The sequence below is a fragment of the Gallinula chloropus genome (assembly GCF_964237585.1).
Source record: "Gallinula chloropus genome assembly, chromosome: 12".
Taxonomy (NCBI): domain Eukaryota; kingdom Metazoa; phylum Chordata; class Aves; order Gruiformes; family Rallidae; genus Gallinula; species Gallinula chloropus.
The window spans coordinates 10843723-10849964 of NC_140097.1; positions in this window are offsets into that span (position 1 = coordinate 10843723).

The following is a 6242-nucleotide window of genomic DNA, read 5'->3' on the forward strand; positions in this document are numbered from 1 at the left end:
TAAAAGAATCAATTAAAATTTTAACCATACAGCTGACTTGTTTGGCTTAATTCTCCTATAGGTGTGATGGGAATCTCCCTGGAGAAAAGCTCACAGGATCCAACCTTCACTCTATTCCCTCTCTTTGAACTGCTGAACCCAGAGATTTCACAAGAGGCACTAGGATGTGAACTGGAATCTGCCTTTTGTGCCAGTGTCACTGAGGTGAGTCAAAACTGAAGCTGCAGTCTCTCGGGATTTGAGTTGGTGCAAAACTATAACTCAACATTTTCCTTCTTGATGCAAGCAAACATGAATCTCAATATAAGCGTGTCCTGTCCTCTCTGCTTCATTAAGAAGATTTCGTTTTTACTATTTTAAATGAGCCAAATCATTCATCTGAATAAAAAAACAGGTGTGAAGCACTACAAAACAGGTAATAATCAGCACTACAAAAATGTTAGTCATACTGTACCTTACAGAAATGTGAAAGCAAAATTAGCTGCAGTAACAAATTTCCAACGCTGAATTTTAAGTTTGTTTGCAGTCAGTGGCCATGTTATTAACTCTGTTATTATCCATCATTGGGTGAAAAAGAAGTGTTCTGGAGAAAGTGGTTGATGTTCAGTGGTGACAGCAGGGCAGCACAGGGGAGCTGTACCAGGCCCTTGTAGTGAAGCCCTCACTGGGGGTGGGGAAAGTGCGTGTCAGCCCCCAGGCACTCCACCACCAGCTTCATCCCTGGGGGCACCAGGGGTGCTGAGTTCAGCTGAGTCTTTTCCACGGGTAAGGATGCCACATGTGGTGAAAGTGAATGTTTGCCCTCACATGGTTAGCCCATGCAGGGAATAAAATTATTGTATTTATTTTTGTAACAGAATCACAGAATTGTAGGGGTTGGAAGGGACCTCCAGAGATCATCACGTCCAAGCCCCCTGCCAAAGCAGGTTCCTTAGGACAGGTCGCACAGGTACCAAAACTTTTGGTGTGCAGTTCCCAGGACACGGGGACTTCATCTGCTGATTTAGCACTACAAAGCCAGGACAGTAATACCAATGTTTGCTACCATTGTGTTCCAACAGCAGCAGTAGTCATTATGCCACTAACACATCCATTTTGTGGCGCCTCTCATCTTTTACTAGTCAGTTTTCCTGTGACCTATTCCAATGAAGCATTGCATCTGCACTTTGCAAAAAGTTGAAGAGCCAAATATAGTAATTTGGAAAAGGACATTCATGCCAGCTATTACCATTGTCATATTTGTGATTTATCCCCACCCCATTTTCCTTTCTCCATAGCTGGCACAAACTAAAGAAATGGGATTGCTTATGAAAAATAGTTGCAGTCATCAGAAACAAGAAGAAAAAAATAATAAATTCCAGAACTCTAGTTCAGAATGAAGTGGTTTGCTTCTGGGAAACATAGTTTAAGTGTGAAGTAGCAATGAACAAGAACTAAATGTCTGTTGTTCATTAGTCCACCAGATAATGAATTAACAGTACTTGACGAATTGTAGCATGTAAAGATGGAATCAGTGCTTGTGTACACTGTTGGTGAGGAGGAAGAGCAGCACTGAAACTGAAACTCACTATTTAGACTCATGCTGTTGGAGAAGGAACTGTCCCTTTGTTTACACTATTTTAAATTTCTATAAATACAGAAATAATATGCATTCAATTGGTCAAGAGAGACCCGAACCAAACCCCTGGTTTTGTAAGCTTACACATGCACTAAATAGACTTTAAGTTAAAAGGTAATGGATGTTTACTAAGCTTTTTGGTTTTTGCCAAGGACAGACTGACTTACAGGGCAGACAGCCATAGCAAATACACCACCTTCTCATTGTAAGCAGAAATGTTTCACTCTCTCTTCATACAATCACAGTTCTACTTTCAACTCTACCCTTTCCACAGAGGCCAGCAGCCACTGACGTGGCAGCCTTGCACGCTTGACTGCAGGCATCAATGGTGAGGGACTGCAAATACATACACATCAATACTTGTAGATTTTTTTTATATATATATAAATATTTATACATATATACAAATGTTTTTCACACATAGCACTTGTCCAGGAACAGCACTTCCATGAGCATGTTGAAGGTGTCATTACAGATATCAGCATTCAAATGCAGAGTATGAGTCTCTTCATCTTTTCCACTGGGAGACCAGCAGTTGCCTCCAATTTCATAGCAAAAAGAAAGGGCAAAGCTTATGGAACTTCTACAAATGAAATACAGGAAAATTGTTGTAGATCATTCCTGTAGTAATTCCCTCTGAAAGCCAGTAATACATTTAGAAACTAGCAATTATATGTGCAAGGCATCGTTACTGGCAAGTAGCGCTGCAATGAAAGGCTGTATAGTTGGTATTGCGGTTACTGACAGTTTGCTCTGTTCTGCTATATGGTTTCCTTTTTATGTATCATGTAAAGATATTTTGATGATGTTTCACCACTGTAATATACAAACATCATTTTCTATGAGGCAGAAAATTAAAATCCAAGGTGGATACCCAAAGGCATTGAGAAAAACGTTAGCTACTTTATTTATGCAGTTATTTAAAGAATCTCATAAGAAAACTGGCATAGTTAAGCCAACAGTACTCATTTGGGCAGGATAGTTGAGCTCAAGATCTTCAGCCCACCATCAGCTGCACATTCAGCTCATTGCATGGAGATTTTGCCATATTTTCTTTGCACAGTTTAAAATGGTTTGTCTCAGTTTTGTTCCAGGTTAAAGCAATTATAGAATTAATTATTGGCTGTACAGCTGTTCTCCCCACACCCTGCCAAAAATCAGCTTAGCATACAGTTTTTCTTGCACAAAATTATGGTGTAATAATTTTATATATAATAATTATTTATATATAATAATTATAGTGTGCTTAGTGCAGTACAGAAACAGAAACTCCCATCATACACCCAAACTAGAGGACTGCAAGCAAATGCCAGGAAAGCTGCCATGCATCTGACATGCCTGTCACTCCACAGCCTTTAGGCACATGTGTGAACATACCTCCAGGACCTATAATGTGTAATATGAGTCAGAGATGCAGATTGGTTTGTCTTTAAAAAGCCTTTGCCCCCTGTTTAGACCACCAAATCCTCTAGCCAGTTATAGTAGTACTGAACCTGCTTCATCAGTTGTAGTAAAATTATTTTTCAAGTACATTCTCTGTACTGATTATCCCTTACGTGGTCCCGGGCATTTCAGTATGCGGTTATACAGTTACATTTAGTCCATTTCCTTTATTGATATAGACATCTTTCTCTAAGAACTAAAGGTGAAATTGCCAATAATCCAGTCTAATTGGTGGCACTTTCAACTCTCTGCCTGCTTCCCTACATGCTGCCCAACCACTGGGCCACAAAAACACATCCCATGTGCTTCAGAACGGGGTAGATTATTATAGTTATAAAATGTCTTATTTAAAAGAGCACAGATAATCACATGTGTCTTTGGAAAGTATGCCCCTTGCCTCAGCATGACTTAATTTCACTTGCAAGGTCTGATGCTGGGCAGGCTGCTGCTCTCCAAGCCACCTCTTCCCTGCTTCCCAGCTCAGCATGAAGGTTATGAGTGGACCAAGTAGATTTAGAGGTATGTCACCTCTACTGCTGACCTGATGAGCCATCATATGCTTCAGGTTATACAGAAACTGAAGTGAGGTGCCAGGAGGAGAAATGAGGGCAGTGTGGGACAAGTGAATGGTTTCCTGGTGACAGGTGCAGGCAGGGTGTACGGGGTTGCTTGGACCTGGCTGCCGGCTGCCTGGTTGCTGGCTGCCAAACAGCGATAAAGTGAGAGGTTTCCTTAGCTCCATGAGTTGCCTATAGCCAGGGAGAGGGACAGGAGTGTCTGCCCCAGACCCGGTGCTCCCAGCAGAGTGGGGCTAATGTGGCCACATTCTGCCTGCCCCTGCCCCCAGGATGGGAGCTGACAGAAGCACCCAGCTCCTCTGCAGCAACAAGGTGTGGGCACAGACCTGACATGTGACTTTTGATTGCATTTCCCTTAGTTTGATTCCTTTAATCAAAAGAGCCAACGTGCACCACCTTCTGCTAAGACCCTGTAAAAGTGCCAAGCAACTTGGATGCTCTTGTAGAAATTCAGGACCCTGCAGGACAAAACACAGCTGCCATGAAGCAGCAAACTGGGCTAAATTTAAAGCTGCAGCTTATACAAACATCTTCTGCAATTGCTGTAGTTAAACACTTCCCGATGGCTCTCACCAAAGACATAATCTCATTCAATAGTCCCCACAGCATCTCAGCAGAAAAGAATCTACCCTTCCAGTGTACTGCACGCTTCAATCACTGTTTGTACATGGAGAACTTCAGGCGAACAGGGATGAGTCATTGGACTTTCAAAGATAACACTAACTCTCCATTGTTACATTTGCAATTTGCAGTTCCTTGGATTACATAAATCACCCTATCAGTGACCAAAACCAATACCACATCACTTCAGAAGCTAACCATGCTGAGGCTTCTGACATTTGAATAAGGCACCCTTACAGTGAATAGGTCATATACTGTTCAAAAAGAAAAGCAATATTTTGAAGAAACAGCAAGCAATTTTGAACAAATAGACTGAACAATTAAAAAAAATGGGTGAATTAAAAAAAAAAAACAAACCCAACTTGTTAATTGTAGTTCATCCTTTCAGCCTTAACCTTTGCAAAAACAGATAACATATCTAGGTGTTTGCACTCAAACTATCCTCACCATGGCTTTACTCAACAGCAAGCAGAATTGTTTGGTTGGGTTTTTTTTTCTTCTGAGTATTGTTTTCATCTGGAAGAATTATATTAAGTAGTAATAGGGATCTTTTTTGAACCATACATTTGTTTTCTAAGGAAGTGTGTTTCATTATTATCCTCCTTGTCTTCTGCAAGTGAAATCTGAATTGGCTCTGTAATACCTGTGAAATTGCACTTCCATGTCTAACCCTCACATCACTTCTAGCTTTCGATGACTTTCAGTAAGCTGTCCAGTGGCTCTCTGCCAATCTGAAAATCTCTGTGAATGCAAAGCAACTCTCTGAGGATCATTTTGGAAGCACAAATGCTTTTGGTTTCAGTAACAGACAAGGCGGAATCTAAAAAACATTTTGGGATATTTATTTATACAGCACAAATGTGCATAAGACTGAGTATCATGCTGTTGGAGTTTTAATTCACAAACTGCATCTCAGAAATTCAGAGCTTTTCCCCTCCTGCAGTGAAGCCTGACTGTTGCAGAAGCAGAAAGAAACAAATGAGATTTTTCTAAAATGGTATGAAAGTTATCAAGAAGAGATCAAATTTCACCCCTCTGGTACATATAAATCTGAAATTACCTCAGTGGTGTCAGCTGAGTCATTTCCAGCTTCCACCAACATATCTGACATTGGCAATTGGCTTCTCAGTGATACTCATCAGCTGCTTTTCCTATCTGTATTGGCCATTTTGGGCACAGGGACAGGACTACACACCCCTACATGCTGAATCATACCTGCAATCTGAGCACATATCTGCTGTGGTTCAGTAAAATGTAATAAGATTTATAAATAACATGTGAAAGCCTAAATTTATTGTCCAACGGTCACTGGTTCAAGCAGTCCAGATTACAGGTGGTTTCTCCAAGTGGTAACACCTATGTGTTCTCAGTGGGTGTTGGAGGTGAAGGACTGTCGAACCTGACAGTTAACCCTGGGGTTTGGATGGTGGTTGATTGGTTATTAGTTGGTTGGTTGTTTTTCTTTTACATATCTGAAGAATGACAAAAATTTGTAAAGCAGAACTGGGCAGAGAGTTTGCTGTCAGAACAGGAAAATAATGGGAGTGAACAGATGTTAGGACTGAATTTTTAGCTACCCCAGAACAGGCAAGAATTAACTTGGATAAAACTCTTTCTTTAGGCCCAGGCAAGTATTTCATTCCAACTGAGGTGTTCAGTGTTCAGGGTTTTTTTTTTTTCCATAAAATAATTTCTGGCTAGCTTTTGTTGACCTGAATACATTTGTGGTTTTTTGCTTTTTTAATAAGCAAACTATCCAAAACTTCATCCACCTCAGTTGTAGAGGTCAATTTTACACAGATCTACTCATTGCAGAGCAGTGGAAGTTCATCTATCCTTTCTCTGCACCAATGCAACAGAAATAGCAGACCTCACCATGCCTGGGACAGCGTCCCTGAGTGAGTCTGGACATGCGAGGGTGCAGATACTTGCAGGGCAGCTGGGAGCACTGGGCATCCCCACCTGCCCCTTCACTTGCTCTT